Source organism: Crinia signifera, chromosome 5, assembly GCF_055691185.1.
Source record: "Crinia signifera chromosome 5, ASM5569118v1, whole genome shotgun sequence".
NCBI lineage: Eukaryota > Metazoa > Chordata > Amphibia > Anura > Myobatrachidae > Crinia > Crinia signifera.
In genome coordinates, this window is record NC_139221.1 from 297,205,854 (window position 1) to 297,228,262 (window position 22,409).

The 22,409-nt window shown below is 49.1% G+C and overlaps 1 protein-coding gene across 3 annotated transcripts in view; it reads right to left on the reverse strand.

Moving 5' to 3' along the window:
- LOC146081227 (macrophage mannose receptor 1-like) overlaps positions 1-22,409 on the reverse strand; it is a 610,592-nt gene that overhangs the window by 367,177 nt on the left and 221,006 nt on the right. The window lies entirely within an intron of this gene.

A 22,409-nucleotide genomic window follows, 5' to 3' on the forward strand; every position in this document is an offset into this window, starting at 1 on the left:
TTTAATGAGATGCAAATTTTGGAATTGTGTTGTAAAATCGCCATAAAATCAGACCAGGTTCTGATATGCGAATTGGCCAGAACGCTGCACAGATCATTGAGATCTGTGCATGGTCCTATGGTAAAAAATGTGTTAAAGTGTTTTGTTTTTTTTAAATGGCGTGGGGTCCCCCCTCCTGAGCATAACCAGCCCCGGACTCATTGAGCTGGACCTGGTTCCAAAAATATGGGGGACAAAAGCGTATGGGGTCCCCCGTAATTCTGAAACCAGCCCCGGACTCTTGGACCGGTCCTGGTTCCAAAAATACGGGGGACAAAAAATCTGGGGGTCCCCCATATATTGAAACCAGCACCGGGCTCCAACAGCCCACAGTGTCATGCTACAGCCGGAGGACACTTTTTACATAAGTTCCCGAAACATGAGCACCGTGGCTGGTCAGCCTTTTACGGGGTACCTGGAGGAGTGGGGACCCCCCCAATAAAGGCCCCCACCCCCCCTGGCTTCACCAGTCCAGGGCTGAGGCCCGGGGCTGTCACCTGTGTAGCGCTGACTCCCTGCGCTACACAGTCTGAGAGCGTGATTGGCTGAGCTATGCGTCTCCATGGAGATGCATAAGCCCAAGACTTTCTCAGCCTGTGTAGCGCAGGGAGTCAGCGCTACACAGGCTGTTATGTGTACCGGAGAAAGACGGTTCAGACCGCTGTCGGTGCGGGCTGAGCCATCTATACAGGAGGGAGACCAGCGCTGGATCCTGGATTGGTAAGTATGTTGGTGTAAAAGTGAGGTGTGTGCATGTGTATGTAATAAAGTTATGTGTGTGTTTTCTTTTAACATTCTTTTTACAAGTGGACTACAAGTCCCAGCGGGCCCATTAATGCCCTGCATGCTTTGACTTGTGGTTCTCCAAGTGCCAGCCTCCGGGGGAGGTCTGCTGGTACTTGTAGTTCTCCTGTATAAAGCAATGTTAGGATTGACAGATTTAACCCTATCAGGCCGGCATCCACTGGCCACGGATGCCGGTGACAGCCCCGGGCTTCAGCCCTGGACGGGTGAAGCCTGGGGGGGAACAAGGCTGACCAGCCACGGTGCTCATGTTTCAGCCGGGGGACCTTATGTAAAAAGTGTCCACCGGCTTTGGCATGACACTGCGGGCTGTTGGAGCCCGGTGCTGGTTTCAAAATACGGGGGGACCCCCAGATTTTTTGTCCCCCAGATTTTTGGAACCAGGACCGGTCCAAGAGCCCGGGGCTGGTTTCAGAAATACGGGGGACCCCTACACTTTTTGTCCCCCGTATTTTTGGAACCAGGTCCGGCTCAATGAGCCCGGGGCTGGTTATGCTCAGGAGGGGGGACCCCACGCCATTTTTTTTTTTACAAACACAAAATTGCACATTACCTCAAATTCGCACATTTTCATGCCTAAAATTCGCACATTTTCATGCCGAAAATTCGCCCATTATCGCACTAAATTGCACTTTTCAGTTCTAGAACACGCACCTCATTAAATATGCGAATCCGCGGCAAAAATGCAAATTTAAAAAAGTGCGATAATGGGCGATTTTGAAAGTGCGAAAAACTCTCATTCTATTAAATGTCACCCATCGTTGCCTACCCCCCTGCATTCTGCAGGAGACTCCCTGAAATAACAGCAATCTCCCTTTCTCCCTCATTACGCTAGCAGTCTCCCTCATAACACCTAGCCCACATTACACTGTTAAATTTTGGGGGGCTAATAAGGAATGAGAGATAGATACATTTACATTGAATCATCAGCACCATTTCTCAGCACTTAACCAAGAATAGTAGCTCTTACTAATAGAGATGAGCGGGTCCGGATCTCCGGGATCCGATAGATCAGAATATCGCGATCCGAGTCTGGATCCGAGCCGGCTCGGAAGTTCCCGCCTAAATTCCGGACCGAAAACGAGGCAAAACGTCATCATCGCACTGTCGGATTCTCGCGGGATCTGGATTCTATATAAGACGCACGCACGCCCCGCCATCTTTACTCCAGCATAGGAGAGGGAAGAGGGTGGTTGTGCTCTGTGCTGTGCTATAATAATAATATATTATTTTGCTGCTGCTCACTCGATTAGGGTCTGCAGGGGCTGCTGTACACAAGTCCAGTGTACAGGGGCTGCAGTGGCCAGTGTACAAGGGGCTGTGTTCAGTGTGACAGGGCCTGTGTACAGTGTGACAGGGTCTGTGTCCAGTGTACAGGGTTTGTGTCCAGTGTACAGGGGTTGTGTCCAGTGTACAGGGGCTGTGTCCAGTGTACAGGGGCTGTGTACAGGGGTTGTGTCCAGTGTGACAGGGTCTGTGTCCAGTGTACAGGGGTTGTGTCCAGTGTACAGGGGCTGTCCGGTGTACAGGGGCTGTGTACAGGGGCTGTGTCCAGTGTACAGGGGTTGTGTCCAGTGTACAGGAGCTGTGTACAGGGGCTGTGTCCAGGGGCAGTGTCCAGTGTACAGGGGCAGTGTACAGGGGTTGTGTCCAGTGTGATAGGGCCTGTGTCCAGTGTGACAGGGGCTGTGTCCAGTTTACAGGGGCTGTGTCCAGTGTACAGGGGCTGTGTACAGGGGTTGTGTCCAGTGTACAGGGGCTGTGTCCAGTGTACAAGGGCTGTGTACAGGGGTTGTGTCCAGTGTACAGGGGTTGTGTCCAGTGTACAGGAGCTGTGTACAGGATCTGTGTCCAGTGTCCAGGGGCTGTGTCCAGGGGCAGTGTCCAGTGTGACGGCTGTGTCCAGTGTACAGGAACTGTGTCCAGGGGGGGTATCCAGAGGCTGTGTCCATTGTCCAGAGGCTGTGTCTAGGGGCTGTGTCCAGGGTGATGGGCTGTGTCCATTGTCCAGGGGCTGTGTCCAGGGTGAAGGGCTGTGTCCAGTGTCCAGGGGCGGTGTCCAGGGGCAGTGTCCAGTGTGATGGCTGTGTCCAGTGTACAGGAGCTGTGTCCAGGGGTGGTGTCCAGAGGCTGTGTCCAGTGTGATGGCTGTGTCCAGTGTACAGGAGCTGTGTCCAGAGGCTGTGTCCATTGTCCAGGGGCTGTGTCCAGGGTGACGGGCTGTGTCTAGTGTCCAGGGGCAGTGTCCAGGGGCTGTGTCCAGGGGCAGTGTCCAGTGTCCAAGGGGCTGTGTCCAGTGTGACAGACTGTGTCCAGTGTAAAGTAAGAAAAATAAATAAAAGTAATGAATAAAATGAAAACACATTTTTGGAGTATGATGGAGGAGGGAATAGTGGGAGATCAGCAACCTGATAGAAGTGCTGAAGCTGCTACCACCAGCCACGACAAGGCCGATACTCTTTTTTTAGCTCTTTGGAGCATTTCTCTTTTTTGGGATAGTTTATTAAACTGCCACCCTGTCTGCCCCTGCAGTGCCGCTCTGCTTCCAAGATGTGCCAGGTTGGAAGTGTAAGGTCCACATGTATGTGATGCCCACTGCTATCGCTTAGCTCAGTCATCCAGCTACCTCGGTATAACCTTTTGGCCCAACTACAGTAAATGAAAACAATTTTGTAAGCTGTGAAGTGATCAAAATTGACTAGAAATGAGTGGAAACTAATGTTATTCAGGTCAATAATACTTTAGGGGCAAAAACAGGCCCAAATTCTGTTATTTTAGCCATTTTTAGCATTTTTTCATAAAAATCCAGATCCAAAACCAAAACCCACAAGGGTGGTTTTGCCAAAACCAATCCAGATCCAAAACACAAAGGGAGATCCAGATCCAAAACCAAAACCCGAAAAAGTGGCCACGGCACATCTCTACTTACTAACTGCTTTGGGGCTCATCTACATTTGGATATAAGTCATTATAAATTACACACCCACGCTTCTAGGTGGTACGTTCATAATCTCTTTTCACAATCTCTCCATATATGTAACTAGACACACCCTTTGGGTGGAGCATGATATGCCCCCTCAATGGGGCGCTGCGCAAAATTCTACTACCAACTATAATCTCCCTGAAACTAGTTTTCAAAAGTAGGCAAGTATGGGCTGAGAAGCTTTGTTACTACAGGTCTGATTACCCCTACAGGCTTAGATCTTCTTACCACAACAACACACAATTACAACAACAAATACATATATATTTGTGAATCCATGATCTCTTGTACATGTACATTATATGGACAATCATTTCAGTCTGTATCAATAAATGTTTAAAGTTCCAGAAATGTTATTGTGCATTAAGAGAAGATGGGCTTGGTTAAGCTGTCTGAATAGTTAAACACACCATACGTCTAATGAGGGTCAGAACAGTAAGAAGATAACCTTTCTGCAAGCTCAATCTTACAGACTCACTGCCAGGCTGGTGAAACCTCCATCTCACCCTTTACAGATCCAAGATCCAGTGACTACATCCATACAGCCAGAAATTTCCACAGGTTTGCTCCGGATTCATCATCACATGCAGTTGATATCAGATCTAAGGGTACTTGTTTCCTAGCACGGCCACACCGATTAAGATCGGGGTGGTCGTGCTGAAAAAAATCGGTCGATCGCATCGCATGCGATTTGGTCGCATGCGATGCGATCGACCGATCCGACCGATTTTTGACCCGATTTTTTCATTAAATCCAATGTAAATTGGGTCCCTGGGACCCAATTTTACATTGGATTGAATGAAAAAAATTCCAAACCCCCCCAAATTGAAGCGTGTACACAGCGCCCCACGATAGACGGCAACCCGAAGCGTGGCGAGCGCAGCGAGCCCGCGAGGGGCGGCGGTACGCGTCCTCCGACCTTTTCATGCCCTACTATCCACTAGGGCGTGGAGTGAGAATAGAATAGTGTGGCGAGCGCAGCGAGCCACCGAGCCCGAAGCGTGGCGAGCGCAGCGAGCCCCGCGAGGGGACGCGGATACCTTCACAGGTAATCGCGTCCCTTTGCGGGCTTCACAGTTGTCGGCGTCGCCACGGACACCTGTGAAGCCCGCGAAGGGACGCGTTTACCTGTGAAGGTATCCGCGTCCCCTCGCGGGGCTCGCTGCGCTCGCCACGCTTCGGGCTCGGTGGCTCGCTGCGCTCGCCACACTATTCTATTCTCACTCCACGCCCTAGTGGATAGTAGGGCATGAAAAGGTCGGAGGACGCGTACCGCCGCCCCTCGCGGGCTCGCTGCGCTCGCCACGCTTCGGGTTGCCGTCTATCGTGGGGCGACGACGGGGACATTTTTAATGTGAAATGGGTCATATTGACCCATTTCACATTTTTTAACATTTTTACACCATTTCAATGTTAAAATTTTTTTTAACATTGAATCCTATGTAAAAATCGGGTGCATCGCGTCGCATCGCGTCGGGACCAATGTTAATGGTCCCGACCGACGCGATGCCCCCGATATTTTACAGTTCCCGACAAGATTTCAATGTTAAAATTTTTTTTAACATTGAAGTCAATGCAAATATCGGGGGCATCGCGTCGGTCGCGTCGGGACCAATGTTAATGGTCCCGACCGACGCGATGCCCCCGATTTTTGTTTCCTAGCCGGCAAAATGGACCTGATTTCAAAGGAAATCGGGTCCATCGGGCTAATCGTGTCCCTTAATTAAGGGACACGATTAGTTACGATTGTGGCCGTGCTAGGAAACAAGTACCGATCTAAGGTGTGTGTCGCAGTCAGCCTCACACAGAACTCATGTAAAGCTGGCCATACACCTACAGATTTACTGTCAGATCTGGCTGGTTGGAACAAAAACCTGGTAATGGATCAGAGCAAATGACCATTGACCATTTGCTTGGAAATACTGGAAAGCTGCCAAATTGTCATTCAGATATTACCAGATCTTTGTTCCAACCAGCCAGATCTGACAATAAATCTGTAGGTGTATGGCCACCTTTAGTGTGTGCAGAACAAAACATATCATGATAATCATAGGCGAATCTAGGGGGTGGTCCGGGGGTGCACCGGACCACCCATTAGCCCATTTTGTAGCTGAGGGATGGGGCTTTCCAACGAGCCCAGCCATGTGTCTCTAGCCCCCTGGGAACGGTAGAGAGTGGAACGTTTTCCCTATAAGATAACATGGGACCCGCTAATTCCGACCCCCACCCAGATCAACGGGTGCCCATTCCCCCTTCGGCATCACTGAAGCTGGAGGTTGATCTCATTCGAAACCAAATCGCTGGCCTTCAATCTGATACCAGGCTGGATCCATATGGGTTAATTGGTTCCAGGGATATTGAGGTTAAACCGTTTTTTTTTTTTTTTCTTAAATGCAATTTCATGACTGTCTGGTTCCAGAGAAATCTGCCCTCAAAGAACATAAACAGCCCAGTTCCACGGGACCAAAATCATTCAAAGCTAACTCAAAAGTTCTTCAATATGATACTGGTCTCATGTAAATGGGTCAGTTGGTTCTGAAGATATAGCTGGTTGGTTAAAGGGGGGTAGGGAGAGGGGATCTGTTGTCTCTCCCACTCACACCTGAAAATGCAGGTACTAGGCTGGTGTATAAGGGGTCAGCCTGGGAATGTCCCTGCATGATCCTGGTACCATATTCCCGGGTAAATCCCTGCACTTTCTGTAGAAAAAAGGGGTATTATTTCAAACAGCCGTGACCTGCAGTGCTCTGAATACAGCCGGGCAGCCCCCTGCTCTCTGCCCAGCTGTCAATGACTGTCACCACTGCAGCTTCTGCTCCAATTCTTCTCCCCACTTTCACCTCAGCCCCCCCCCCCCCTTTAATCATGTGGTGCCGGCGCCCGGCGTGCTTCCCCGATGTCACACACAACAACAGGATGCACAATATTTCAAATGTCCACTCGGCTAGAGGGGACATCAGGAGGGGAGTGGGAGCATGCTCTGCGCTCTGCTCCTCTCCCCATAGAAGCAGCTGCACCGCTCTCCATCTCTCCCTGCAGCAGCAGCAGCGAAGGCTCATATAAAAATTTACAGTAAGTGGCACTTTTGGGGGCATTGCTTAAGGGACACTACAAGTGGCGGTATGTGGGGGCATTACGCATAATGTGTGGATTAATGTGTAAGGGGCATTACGGTGTGCAGCATCATGTGTAAGGGGCATTATGTGTGCAGCACCATGTGTAAGGGACATTATGTGTGCAGCATCATGTGTAATGGGTACTATGGTGCGCGGCATCATGTGTAATGGATACTATTGTGTGCGGCATCGTGTGTAATGGGTACTATGGTGTGCGGCATCATGTGTAATGGGTACTATGGTGTGCGGCATCATGTGTAATGGGTACTATGGTGCCATCAAGCAAGAACCCCCTAGCAATGAACACGTAGGTAAGAAGCACTTATGTGGCAAATATGTAATGGGCATTACGGTTTGTTATATAGTATGTAATGGGCATCAAGATGTGTGGCACAAAGTGTAATGGGCATTATGGTGTGTGGCCTTATGTGTAATTGGCATTACGGCGTGTGGCATTATGTGTAATGGGTATTACGGAGTTTTCTAAAATGTGTAATGGGCATTACTGTGTATGGTCTAAAGTGTAATACCACACCCCTTTTTGTGATGCCACGCCTCCTTCCCATGAGGCCATGTCCCCTTTTTGCCGCACGGCTACGCTGCGCAAAGGTCCCCCTGCTATTATGTCTAGATCTGGGACCACCCATTACCATAATTCTAGATTCGCCTATGCTGATAATCATCAGTCACAAAGCTGCAAGTGCCACATCATGGCAGACAATAACTCTAATGCAAAAAACTGCAGCAAATGCAGATGATGAAATCCCATTACAGTCCCAGCAAGCCCAAGATGGCACTAAGCCTATACGTACACTTAATGTTTCTGGTTTTAAGGAATAAATTAATGTGCTAGGTGCTGCCTGACACTGTACAGTTGATATGTCACCACATATACAAATACCATAGATACAAAAGAAAATACTGACATTTTTTTCTGGCGCTCCTCACTCTCAAATTGGTCTATCACGTACGCATTTTCTGCTGATATCTCTCAATGGGCACGAAAGAGAGAAAAACCATACATAGTATGTTATCCTAATATCTTATGGACAAAACACAAGAAAAAGCCCTAAGTAGGGAATCGCACCCTCTGTTATTGTCCATTTATTTCAAGTAGACAATCTGTGCTCAATGGGGGGAGGGATTAACTCCAAACTCCAATCCTCTGTCCCTAACGAATGGGTCACCATGTGGAGAAAACAGGTACAGGTTGAGTATCCCGTATCCGAATATCCGTTATCCAAATTATTCCGAAAACCATACATTCCAGTAAGTGAAAAAAAAAAATTTTGCTAAAAAAACTCACAGGGGACATTTGTAACAGCAGTACTGGTGACATGATATGTAACTGCCACTATATATGTACAAGACAATTGTAACCTCAGACAATGATTGCTTGGCATTTAAATTCAATATCTGAGATAGTACACAAATTTTGTTTCATGTTTTGAAACCTTGTTTTTTGAACAAATAAAATATATTTATGTGCATTTCATGTGTTTGATGTGTTTATACAGCATAAATGCAAGATACTTCAAAATACATCATTGAAATATTAAAATATTCCGAAATACGGTATAATCCGTGATCCAAAATTCTCCTGGTCCCGAGCATTTTGGATACGGGATACTCAACCTGTATTTGCCTCCAATAGTGAAATACCATTTTATTCCTTAAAAATGCAATTTAAAATACAAGATGGGTGCAAACAATGGACTCTCACCAGAACTTTTTGTCCACACAAATTGCAGACTAAAACAAGGAGGCATGCCTTGAGAAAGGGCAAATCTTGTTTGAAACACGTTGGAAGCAGGGACTTGCAGATAGTGGGCCCATCACCAGGAGGAACATCCATCTTCACAGCATCCAGGGACGCCTGTGGTTTTCTATCTATCGCTATTCTTGTCTGCAGTTTGTGTGGACAAAAAGTTCTAGTGAGAGTCCATTGTTTGCACCCATATTGTATTTTAAATTGCATTTTCAAGGAATAAAATGGTATTTCACGACTCCACATGATGACCCATTCGTAAGGGACAGAGGATTTGAGTTTGGAGTTAATCCCCCCCCACACACACACACACACATTGAGCGCAGATTGTCTACTTGAAATAAGTGTACAATAACAGAGGGTACGGTTCCCTACTTAGGGAACTTAGGGATTTTTCTTGTGTTTGTTCCATAAGATATTAGGGTAACATACTATGTATGGTTTTTCTCTCTTTCATGCACTTTGGGGCAGATGTATTAAGCTTTGCGAAGAGATAAACTTGAGATAAAGTGGAGATAAAGTGGAAGGAGATAACGCACCAGCCAATCAGCTGTGTTTGAAATATGACAGTTGGAAGTTGATTGGCTGGTGCGTTATCTCCTTCCAATTTATCTCCACTTTATCTCAAGTTTATCTCTTTGCAAAGCTTAATACATCTGCCCCATTGAGAGATATCAGCAGAAACTGTACATGACAGACCAACTTGAGAGCGAGGAGCACCTGAAAAAGCTGTCAGTATTTTCTTTTGTATATACTTAAGGCCCCCATACATTAGTCCGACTTGTCCTAAGGACAAGTCGGACCTGATTCCCCCCTGCAGCTCCCCGGGAGGGGGACACACGATTTGGCACTTGATGTGCCAAGTTTTGCAAATGATACATCGCATGCGATGTATCATTTGCAACTCCAGGGGAGCTGCAATGTGAAGGGAGCAGGGGGACATTGAGGCGGCTGGGGGGACGGACGCTGCGGGGGACACAGCTGCGGCAATTACTTACAGCTGAGCCGGGCAGGGGGAGCCGGGAGCTGTCTGTACCGAAGAAAAAAAAAAGCCCATACAATGAATGGGCAGCCTGTGATTGGCTGCTGAGCGCTCTCTCAGCCAATTGCTGACTGGCTGAGAGAGCGCTCAGCCAATCACAGGCTGCCCATTCATTGTATGGGCTTTTTTTTTTTCCTTCCGTACTGACAGCTCCCGCCAGCTCCCCCTGCCCGGCTCTATGCCGCCTGTGTCCCCCGCAGCGTCCCCAGCCCCCCCTGCTCCCTCTACCGCCGCGCCGCCCCACTTAGGTCCCAAGTCGGGTGGTCGGACGTGCAGCAGGTCCGACCACCCGACGCAGATCCGATGCGCACGGGACCGCGCATCGGATCTGAGGGGACATCAAAACTAGCCGATTTTGGTCCGATTTCGGCGAGATCCGACTGATCTGGCTGAAATCTGACCAAAATCGGCTAGTGTATGGGGGCCTTTACACTTAAGCTGTCTCAAAAGGCCAGGAAAAATACATCAGTGAGAAAGAGGAATACAAAGAAAATAGGATTTTAATACCTACCGGTAAATCCTTTTCTCAGAGTTCTTATGGGATACAGAAATGTCATTCAAGACGATGGGGAAAAGAGGGTATCCGTAGGAGACAGGCACATATAAAACTTTATACAGGGTGTACTGGCTCCTCCCCTCTGCTCCCCTCCCATCTAGCCAGTTAATAGAAAACTGTGCCGAAGGAGAAGAATATTAGAGGAATATGTGTAATATTTAACGTGGTGAGATTCATCCAGCACACCCAGACATAACATTCAACAAACCAGAAGCCACTGTAGCGACCACAGAACACGTGGAAGCCTCAGGGCCATATGAATATGTCAACTATTGACAACATTTGTTAAATATTTGTGACCCAACTGGGACAACTTGACAAAGAAATGTCACCTAAGTGACAACACACCTTCGTGAACAACTGAGAGACACGAGGTGAATGATAAAAGTCACCTTGGTAACCTCCAGCCTTGTGACCCCTAGGAGACACAGGGTAACGGAAGGACACAATAGTGGTCCACAGCTCACCTGAGTGAGTCAGCAGGAACTCCACACAGAGGCGGGCGCCCTATATCCCATAAGAACTCTGAGAAAAGGATTTACTGGTAGGTATTAAAATCCTATATTCTTTTACATTCTTATGGGATACAGGGAAGTCGTTCAAGACGATGGGGATATACCAAAGATATCAGAACGGGCGGGATTGTGCGGAGATTACCGCAGCACCCCTTGCCCAACATGAGTATCCTCAGTGGCCAAAGCGTCAAATTTGTAAAACTTGACAAAGGTATGTTGACCTGACCACGTAGCGGCCCTACACAATTGTAAGGCCGAAACTCCTTGAGCAGCCGCCCAGGAGGTCCCCACTGAACGAGTAGAATGGGCTTTCACTCCAGCAGGCGTAGGAAGCTTCGTCACCACATAAGCCTGTTTAATGGTTGCACAGATGTGTGCAATAGACTGCTTAGAAGCAGGACGCCCGATTTTTTGGGCATCATATAAGACAAAAAGACCTTCAGTCTTACGAAGTCTTGCCGTTCTCAGGACATATACATGGAGAACCCGGACCACATCCAAAGATGTCGGAACCTCAGACTGAGGGCCACTGGCAGGAACCACAATTGTTGGTTCAAGTGGAATGCCGACACCACCGAAGGACATAAACGCGGATTAGTGCGTAATTCCACCCTGTCATCATAGAAGATCAAATAAGGACTCTTGCAGGTTAACACCCCTAGCTCAGAGACCCGCCTAGCCGAGGCTAGGGCTAATAAGACCACTGTCTTCCATGTAAGATGTTTCAAATCTATTTCTTCCAGTGGTTTGAACCAGGAGGAACGCAGGAACGTCAGAACGACATCCAAGTCCCATGGTGGAGTAGGGGCTACAAAAGGAGGCTGTATGTGCAAGACGCCTTGAAGAAACGTCTGAACTTCAGGGATATTAGCCAGCTTCTTTTGGAAAAAGACAGACAGTGCTGATACCTGCACCTTCAATGAGACTAAACGTAGGCCCAGATCCAAGCGAGATTGAAGAAATCTGAGGAATCTTTCAAGTTTAAACTCCGCTGGAGCAAACTTCCATTGTTCACACAATCCTACATATCTCCTCCAAATATGGTGATAATGTGCTGCCGTCACCGGCTTCCTAGCACTCGTCATGGTCTTGATGACAGATGTGTGAAATCCTTTCTCTGTTAGGATCTGCCGCTCAACCTCCAGGCCGTCGAACAAAGCTGCTCTAAGGCCTGGAAGACGCACGGACCTTGCATATTATTATTATTATAATTTTATTTATAAGGCGCCACAAGTGTTTCGCAGCGCCGTACAAAGGAACAATACAGGGAGACAAAACTTGGCATAACATTGAATAAATAACAAAAATACAGTACAAATAAAAGAGCACCACAGTTCAATACACATTACAGCTTAAATGTAAGTAGTGAGGACCCAATCAACATACAACTAGAGGCTTGAGGCCAATGATGGAGATGAGTATGAAGATGGTCACTGGGTGTTGGAGTAAAGGAGAGCAGTGAGTGAAATGTGAAGAGAAGTGGGCTTTGACAACAGGAGGGAAGAGGGCCCTACTCGGAGGAGCTTACAATCTAGTAGGAAGGGGAGACAGACAGATTACAAGAGGTGCAAGCGAGGGGGTGGTGGTTATATAGCAGGATGTAAACAGGCAAGGGGTCGGAGAACCAGCTGGTTTATGCAGTGGAAGGGTACGCTTTGATGAAAAGGTGAGTTTTCAGTGCCCGTTTGAAGCTTTGCAAGGTCGGGGAGAGTCTAATGGAGCGAGGGAGTGCGTTCCACTGAAGGGGTGCAGCACGGGCAAAGTCCTGTACTCTAGCATGGGAAGCAGTGATCAGGGTGGAGGAGAGACGACAGTCGTCAGCTGACCGTAGAGGGCGGGAGGGTGTATGAATGTGCAGGTCTCTTTGCAGAGAGAGATGCCACGAGTCCCTTTGAAGACTTAGAAGATCGGGATACCACGTTCTTCTTGGCCAGTCTGGAGCCACTAGAATGACCTCGGCTCCGTCTCTCCTTATCTTTCTTATTACCCGAGCCACGAGGGGGATTGGTGGGAAGACGTAAATCAGGCTGAACGTCCACCGCCTCCGGGTCTCTCGCCCTGGAGAAGTATCTGGACACCTTCCAATTGTGTCTCGATGCCATCATGTCTACCAGTGTGGTCCCCCACCGAGCCACCAGAGCATTGAACACCTGGTGGTGTAGACTCCATTCCCCGGGGTGAAGTTCGTGACAACTGAGAAAATCTGCTTCCCAGTTGTCCACCCCGGGTATGAAAATGGCAGACAGAGCCTGACAGTGACTCTCTACCCAGGACAGGATCTTTGTTGCTTCTCGCATGCAGGACCTGCTTTTGGTCCCGCCCTGCCTGTTCAGAAACGCCATAGTAGTGGCATTGTCCGATTGGATGCGGACCGCATGCCCGCTGAGAAGAGGGGCCGCCTACAGAAGTGCATAATACACAGCACTTAACTCCAGGTTGTTGATAATGAGACATGTTTCCCAGTGGGTCCATTTGCCCTGGAAGGACTGACCCATCGTTACAGCACCCCATCCCAGGAGGCTGGCATCCGTGGTGACTAAGACCCAATTTTGGATGCTAGTTTTTCGCCCTGCCAGCAGGTTGGGCGTGTGGAGCCACCACTGAAGTGACAGTCTTGTCCGAGACGACAACACAATCTTCCAATGCATCTGAAGATGTGAACCGGACCATTTGCTCAGGAGATCGAGCTGGAAAATACTGCTGTGAAACCTCCCGAATTGGAGTGCCTCGAAAGAGGCCACCATCTTTCCTAAAACAATGCACTGATGCACTGATACCTGGGGGCTCTCCAACAAGTCTGTGACCTGCTGTTGAATGGCCACAATCTTCTCTTGTGGAAAGAACACTCTCATGAGAGCCATGTCCAACACCATCCCCAGAAACAGGAGTCTCTGTGAAGAGATCAGAGAGGACTTTGATAGATTCAGGAGCCTGCCGTGACCCAACAGGGTCTGCATGGTAATCTGTAAGGCCACCTGTAAATCCTCCGACGACCGAGTCTTTACAAGCAGTCGTCCAAGTATGGTATGACACAGATCCCTTGTTTCCTGAGAACCACCATCATCTCCGCCATCACCTTAGTGAATATGCTGAGGACAAGCCGAATGGCAGTGCACGGAACTGATAGTGATCGTTCAGCAACGCAAACCTCAGGTATTTTTGATGAGGTGGCCAAATTGGGATGTGAAGGTAGGCATCCTTCACATCCAAAGATGCCCAAAACTCCCCTTCCTCCAGTGCCGCTATCACGACCCGCAAGGACTCCATCTTGAACTTGATTACAGTCAAGAATGGGTTCAGGGATTTTAGGTTCAGTATCGGGTGAACCGACCCGTCCAATTTTGGGACTACAAATAAATTTGAATAATAATAACCCTGCCCCCTTTCTAGGGGAGGGACCGGGGTTATTACTCTGGCCTGTACCAGTTTTTGGATTGCTTGCTGCAATACCATACGGTCCACTGGAGACGCTGGAAGGCCTGATTTCAAAAACCTGTGAGGTGGTTGTTTTGCAAACTCCAGCTTGTAGCCATGCAAAATAAGACCCCGTACCCAAGAAATAAGGCACGAGGCTTCCCAAACATGGCCGAAGAACGCCAGTCGGGCACCCACCTCGACCGGAGCTATTGGTGGAGCCCCACCGTCATGCTGCAGGTTTACTTGCAGCTGCCCCGGATGGCCGCTGTGTGGTGGCCGAAGCAGAAGGCTTCCTGAATTTACCTCGGGAGCCTCTGGCTGCATTTGAACCACGCCTGGCTTTTGGGTGGAATTTGTCGGTCCGAAAGGACTGCTGGGCGTGAGAAGGAAAAGGACGCTTGGGCGCCTGTGGAGTCGAGGGAAGGAAGGTGGACTTCCCCGCCATGGCTTTTGAGATTAACTCATCTAAATCGCTGCCAAACAACCGTTCGCCTGTGAAGGGAAGGTTTTCCACACTTCGTTTGGAGTCAGCGTCAGCCATCCATTGCCGGAGCCAGAGGGATCTGCACCCCAATACCGCCATGGCTGAGTTACGGCCGTTAATGGCTCCTAACTCGTTTTGCGCCTCACATAGAACCTTAGCTGAATATGGTGTAATTTTTCAGACACCTGCGCCACTGTCATGTCACCCAGAAGGCCCTCCTGAATCTGGGAGACCCATGTGTATATAGACTTAGCCATATAACAACTTGCCAAAACTGGACGTTGGCACGCGCCACTAGCAGTGAAAATGGACTTAAGGGTATTTTCAACCTTTCTGTCCGTGGTGTCTTTCAGAGAGGAAGACCCTGGCACTGGAAGCACCATCTTTTTTGCTAACCAAGACACAGAGGAATCAACGTCAGGTGGCTCCTCCCACACTTTCCGTCCCACAGGATCAAAGGGAAAAGTGGCTTTAAACCTCTTAGCAACTTTAAACCTCATTTCTGGGTGTTTCCACGCTGACTTAAAAGTATTGTCCAAGTCAGTCTGCTCAGGGAAAACAACCTGCTGTTTCTTCTGAATGGCAAAGAAAGAATCCCCTTCAGAGGACTCAGCTAAGGGAAGGTCAAGCACCTCCCTGATTGCCATAATTAATGGCTCAGTGCCTCGGAGTAGTGACTTTGAAGCATTAGGCTCCTCACTCTCCACGTCTGCTTCTTCATCCTCATCCTCCTCCCCGTCCTCTGCACTAGACTCGGGGGTTTGGGAGGGTGCACCTCTCTTACGAGACACCCCAAGAGTAGGAGTTATAATATCAACTCTAGTAGAAAGGATTGGAAGCTCCATCTGCACTCTCTGGGTCTGTGCTGCGGTAGCAGCTAACTGTGTAGTCACAGTTTCCAGCATGGATTTCATCCCAGCTGCCCAGGCAGGCTCCTGTGTGCTACTTTGCTGTCCTGTAAGCTGTGGGGGAACCCCATTACTTTGAGGGGACATGCATGGTCCTCAGGTAACTGTGAGGAAGAAGCAGGCACAAACTTATCACTGCACACCATATATGTAAGTTTCCTCACCATTGTGACAAACAAACAATCTCCCCACACACACACAGAGCAAACCCCATGGATATGCAATGTGAATAAGACACAGATAATTACTATGTGTAGTACTATCTAAACAGTCTGTAGCTTAACAAGCTAGTGGGGTAGTGTACAGAGGGTAATGCAGGGGACCAATACACCTTACAACCTTAGCTCTCCAATTTTAAGAGCTGGTAATACAGTACAGTATAATCAACAGTACTTTCAGTGTAAGCAGGCAAGTGCACAAAGTACACAAGCGCTGAAAACCTGATGCTGTCACTGCTAGCAGATTCCCTCCATTCCAAATGGCTGAGTGTCTGGAGCAGAACAATGGCGTTTCCAGCAGCCAGGGAAGAAGCAGGAAGCAGGTTTTGGTGTCCTCTCAGAGCTATGGTCCCGCTCTGGGTAAGCTCCGCCCAGCGTAATGGCGCCGGAGCTTACCTGCATTTTTTTATACTGGGACTGACATTGAAAAATGTCCAACCCTTGGTAAACTGCCCTGGCCAGCACAGAAGGCAGTACACTGTCCCAGTGTAGACAGGGGGTTGCGTGGTCCCTGTGCAGGGCACCGCCGATACCGCCGCCGCCATCTTGCCGCACAGTAACCCGGGAACCCCACGGCGGGGGACCCCGGGGTAGTACTCACCACACGACACCTTCAGACTGGACTGGGGGTGTGCGGCATGCCAGGGGTAACATCACCCACGCAGGACAGTGGTCCTGTGGCAGGGACAGCTCGGTACCATGAAGTGGCCTGCAGCGGAACCCTTCCCTGAGTCTGTTGCCTCCAGGCCTGAGTCTGTTGCCTCCGGGCCTGAGTCTGTTGCCTCCGCGGCCTCCGGGCCTGAGTCTGTTGCCTCCGCGGCCTCCGGGCCTGAGTCTGTTGCCTCCGCGGCCTCCGGGCCTGAGTCTGTTGCCTCCGCGGCCTCCGGGCCTGAGTCCGTTAATGCCCATGTCATTGACCATAAGTTGAGAGCCGCCGTGTCCGCTGTCAGTCGCAATGTTCTTACTTTTAGTGCACTAACGTCTACCATTCCAGAGGTCCATGAGGATCTGCCAGTCGTTCCAGAGGTCCGTGAGGATCCGCCTGTCATGCCAGAAGTCCATGAGGGTCCACCAGTCGTGCCAGAGGTCCGAGAGGATCCACTTGCTGTGTCTGAGGTCCAGTCTGCTGTCCTGCATAAGGATTCTCAAGCCAGTGTCCCTGATCAAGACTTTGCTCCGCCCATATTTGATGGTGAATTAGAACAATATAAAGATCTGTTGCTCCAACTTCAGGAATTGGCTCCACTGCTTAACTCTCCAGCAGAGAAAATTTGGTTTTTGCTTATGGCTTTCAAGGGGGAAGCCTTGGAATGGACTAAGCCACTAATTCGTGCCAAAGATCCTATTCTGGAAGATCTACCAGCCTTCACTGATGACGTTATTAGACGATTTGGTGCTTCTGAGATAACTCCTGAGGGGTCTCCTGCATCATCAGTTAAAGACTCATTTATTGTGGAGCCCACTCAAGTGTCATCAAACCACTTTGATAATTGTCAACCTCGCAAAACCGACTGCCTTTCTAAATCTTTGCATAACCATCAAACCAGATATATAACTGCTGGTTTTGCGTCATTTTCCTCTTCATACACTGGGTCTTCCAAAGAATTCGATCCTTGTAGGTCATTACCTGTCAAGCCTGCCAAGTGTTATACTCAAGATTGTCAGGTTCTGGGTCTGCTGTGTTCCTGGCCCTGACCGTGGTGAACCAGTGGAGGGCGCTGTGTAGCGGAAGGCCGGAGGCCTGATGAATGACATGCACAGAGGCACTGCCTTGCGTACCAGAGTGTTGGCTGAAACCAGAAACAGAGGCGCGGAGTCTAACCTGCCAGCGGTATTCACCAGAGACCCCCGCAAGGGGATATGGACTTCGCTGCGTCTGACAAGCAGGTCGCGGCCCTCTGCCCTGGTCCTCTGGACGTAGGCGGAGAGTGGTAGTGATATTGGAGACACTGGGAATTGGAATAGTCTCTGGAGGGCACAGTGTGAAAGTGTCAACACTGATGTCGACAGCAGGGTCGATGAGATCACTCAACTGCACGATGGTTATTTTGCAGGAGGCTTCTGGAGATGGTATGCCAGGTAAAGATGGTAACAGGAGTAATACTCGACTGCAGAGTGGAGATGACAAACCAGGTAGTATGCAGGAAACTGCGAGAGGTACACGGGGAGACCGGATAACCAGGAGCCTTTGGAAACAGCTGAACACAGGAGGGACTGAGGTCAGATGAACACATATTCAAGGCGATGACTGTGAGTTAGAAGCCGGAATATATCCCCCTTGCTGCGCACTGATTGGTTAGCGTCAGCGGCACCAATCAGTTCAGGGAAAGAGTGAGTACACCTGAGAAGTGTGCAGGTGTGTGGGTCAGAGGTCACCCTGGCTGGACCGCGGGATTGGACCCTCTGGTCAGCTGAGCGCATGTGTCATGGCGGCGCCCATGACGCGCGGGCTCCAGCGTGCCGGCATGTCGATTGCACGGGTCAACACCAGCCAAACATGGGACATCTCGCCAGGCGCTGACAGCTACCAGAGGCCTTACTCTCACCGCTGACCACCGGGAAGGTAATGGACGTGGTCTCAGACGGGGCTGAGACCCACGGTTTGTGACAGTACCCCCCCCTTTTAGGGTGGGCACCGAACACCCTTTAGGCTTGGACGGGTTCTCTTCGTGAAATACTTTGATTAGTCGGGGGGCATGTACATCTTCTGCATCTGCCCAACTCCTCTCCTCAGGACCATATCCTCTCCAATCCACGAGATATTGGAGATGCCCATACCTCCGACGAGAATCAACAATTTTATTAATCTCGAATTCTACTCCCCTGCTGGTTTGAACTTTGGGTAGTGAGGGTGAGGAAGTATGGAAGCGATTCAGGATGAGAGGACGTAACAAAGAGATGTGAAATGAGTTGGGGATGCGTAAAGATTTGGGCAACTTCAGTTTGTATGCGACAGGATTGATCCTTTGTAGAACCGTATAGGGACCAATGAATCTGGGAGCAAATTTCATAGAGGGAACTCTCAGTCTGAGATTCCGTGTGGAAAGCCACACTCTATCTCCTGCGTGCAACTCAGGAACAGCTCTTCTCTTGCGATCTGCAAAGAATTTATACCTTGTTGAGGCTTTCGTGATGTTGGAATGAACCTCTCGCCAGATTTGAGAGAAATGGTTAATGGCTGCTGCGGCTGCAGGTACCTCTATCGCTGGTAACATTTCAAAATTGGGGGCCCGGGGGTTTTGTCCATAGACTATAAAGAAAGGGGAATGACCAGTGGTTGTGTGGTACCTGAAATTATGAGCAAATTCTGCCCACGGGAGGAGTCTCGACCAGTCATCTTGCGAGGATGATATATAAAGACGAAGGAAGGTCTCCAGATCTTGGTTCACCCTTTCTGTCTGACCGTTGGATTGGGGATGATAGCCTGAGGAAAACTTTAATTTGATTTGGAATGCATGAGACAGAGCTCTCCAGAACCGTGCCACAAATTGTACCCCCCGATCGGACACAATTTCGCTAGGCAAGCCATGACTTCTAAAGATATGCTGTACAAACAGCTGAGCCAGAGTGGGAGCGGACGGTAGGCCGGGTAATGGGATGAATCGAGCCATCTTGGAAAACCTGTCAACTATTACCCATATGGTGTTGTACTCTTGGGATTTGGGTAAGTCACAGATAAAGTCCATTGAGATGTGAGTCCAGGGACGAGATGGAACGGACAGAGGATGGAGCTGGCCGGCTGGGGCTTGTCGGGATACTTTGTGCTGTGCACATTCTGGACATGATGCCACGAACTCTTTTACTTCTTTGCCAATCTGTGGCCACCAATAGGATCTCTGAAGAATTTTTAATGTCCCTTGAGCGCCAGGATGCCCAGAGAATAATGACTTGTGAGCCCAGGAAAGAAGCTTCTGACGTAATTCAGTGGGAACGAAGATTTTACCAGGAGGAGGCACAGGCGACACCTGAGTGGGAGCAAAGGCGATGGGGTCCAGAATGGGCCGATTTTCCTGTAGGTCAGAATCTTCTTGCATGGAACGTGATAAAGCATCCGCTTTCACATTCTGAGTGCCAGGACGGTATAACAGTTTGAAAGAAAAACGAGAGAAAAACAAGGACCAACGAGCCTGTCGGGGGTTCATACACTGGGCAGACTGGAGGTACAGGAGGTTTTTATGATCTGTGAAGATCGTCACGGGAAACTTAGCACCTTCTAAAAGATATCTCCATTCTTCGAGAGCTAATTTGATGGCCAGTAGTTCTTGGTCTCCAATGGAGTAATTTCTTTCTGCTGGAAGAAACTTGCGAGAGAAAAACCCACAGGGGTGGAGTTTTTCATCACTGGTCTTTTGAGATAGTACAGCACCGACTCCTATGTGAGAGGCATCTACCTCAAGAAAAAAGGGTTTGTCGACATCAGGCTGGGACAGGATAGGAGCAGTGACAAAAGCTTGTTTTAAAAACTGGAAGGCTGCGATGGCTTCTGAGGGCCAGTTGGCTGGATTAGCCCCTTTTTTTGTGAGTGCGGTGATGGGTGCAATCAGCGTGGAGAAGCCTCGAATGAATTTCCTGTAGTAGTTGGAAAACCCTATGAAGCGTTGGACTGCTTTGAGGGAAGTGGGTTGTGACCACCCATTAATAGCCTCTAACTTCTCTGGATCCATACGTAGGTCGAACCCAGAAATGATGTATCCGAGGAAGGGCACAGAAGGAACTTCGAAAGTACATTTGGAGATTTTGCCATACAGTTTGTTTCTGCGAAGACGAGACGATACTTCCTTGACCTGAGTTCGATGAGAGGATAAGTCTTTTGAAAAAATGAGAATGTCATCGAGGTATACCACAAGACAAACGTAGAGCATGTCCCTAAAGACCTCGTTTACAAATTGCTGGAATACTGCTGGGGCATTACAAAGACCGAAAGGCATTACCAGGTACTCGTAATGACCATCCCGGGTGTTAAATGCGGTCTTCCACTCGTCACCTTCACGGATTCTTATTAAGTTGTATGCCCCACGGAGATCCAATTTGGTGAAGACTTGGGCACCTCGCACTCGGTCAAAAAGTTCTGTAATAAGAGGAAGGGGGTAACTGTTCTTGACTGTGATACTGTTTAAACCCCGGTAATCGATGCACGGACGGAGGCCTCCATCTTTTTTCTTTACAAAAAAGAAACCTGCGCCTGCTGGTGAACTTGAGCGCCGGATGAAGCCTTTCTGAAGATTCTCTTGTATGTATGCCGACATGGCTTGTGTCTCAGGAACGGACAATGGGTAAGTTCGACCTTTAGGGGGGAATTTCTCTGAGAGAAGGTCAATTTTACAATCCCAGTCACGATGAGGAGGAAGAGTATCAGCGGACTGCTCGCAGAACACATCAGCGAATTCACTATAGACTTCAGGGAGGCCAGGAAGAATTTTTACATTGGCTGAACGAGTGGGCACCACTGACTTGATACACTGCTGTTGGCAATGAGAACTCCATTGCTCGATCTGTAGCGTCTTCCAATTGATGTTTGGGTTATGAAGACGAAACCAGGGAAGGCCAAGGACGATTTCATAAGAAGATTTGGGAATAACGAGAAATTTGATCTGTTCCTGGTGCAGCATGCCGACTCTGAGGGTGAGGAGACTGGTACAGAAGCGAACCTCACTGCCTGGGATTCTGCTGCCGTCAACTGCTGTCACAGCTAGGTGTGGAACTAATGGTTCCATTGGAATCTTCAGTTTAGTGACCAGGTCTTGAGAAATAAAGTTCCCGGCCGAGCCGGAGTCTGCCAGGGCGGTACTGGAATGGGTACCAGTAGGGGTATCCAAAGATACGGGTAAGACAAAGTCATATTCTGGAGGAGATTTTGCCACTTGACCCAACCTGACTCCTCCCTTGCAGGTTAGGCCCGGTCGTTTCCCGAACGCTCGGGACAATTGTTAATGAAATGGCTAGGAGCAGCACAATATATGCACAGGCGATTGCGCTGCCTACGGGTGCGTTCTTCGGGAGTCAGTCGTGATCTACCCACTTGCATTGGTTCTTCACGCGTAGGAGACTCAGAACGAATCTTGGGAGAAACTTTGGGAATTAACTTCTTGTGTTTTTCTAGTCCTCTCTCACGAAGACGTAGATCAATCTTGACACATAGAGATATGAGATCTTCCAAGGGGGTAGGAAGGTCGCGAGATGCCAGCTCATCTTTGATCCGGTCAGAAACTCCTAACCAGAAGGCAGCTGTCAGGGCTTCATTGTTCCACTGTAATTCAGACGCGAGAGTTTGAAAGTGGATTACATACTGCCCCATGGGGCGGGACCCTTGCTTAACCTGGAGGATGTCGGTAGCTGCTGACACGGGTCGACCTGGCAAGTCGAATATGCGGCGGAAGGTCAGGAGGAATTGGTCATAGTCTGTCAGCAGAGGATCTGCTTTTTCCCATAAGGGTGATACCCACTTCAGGGCCGAGCCAGTTAATAATGACACCATGTATGCGATTTTAATTCTGGCCGTAGGAAAGTTATGAGGAACCAATTCGAACTGAATTTGGCACTGGTTGATAAACCCTCTGCA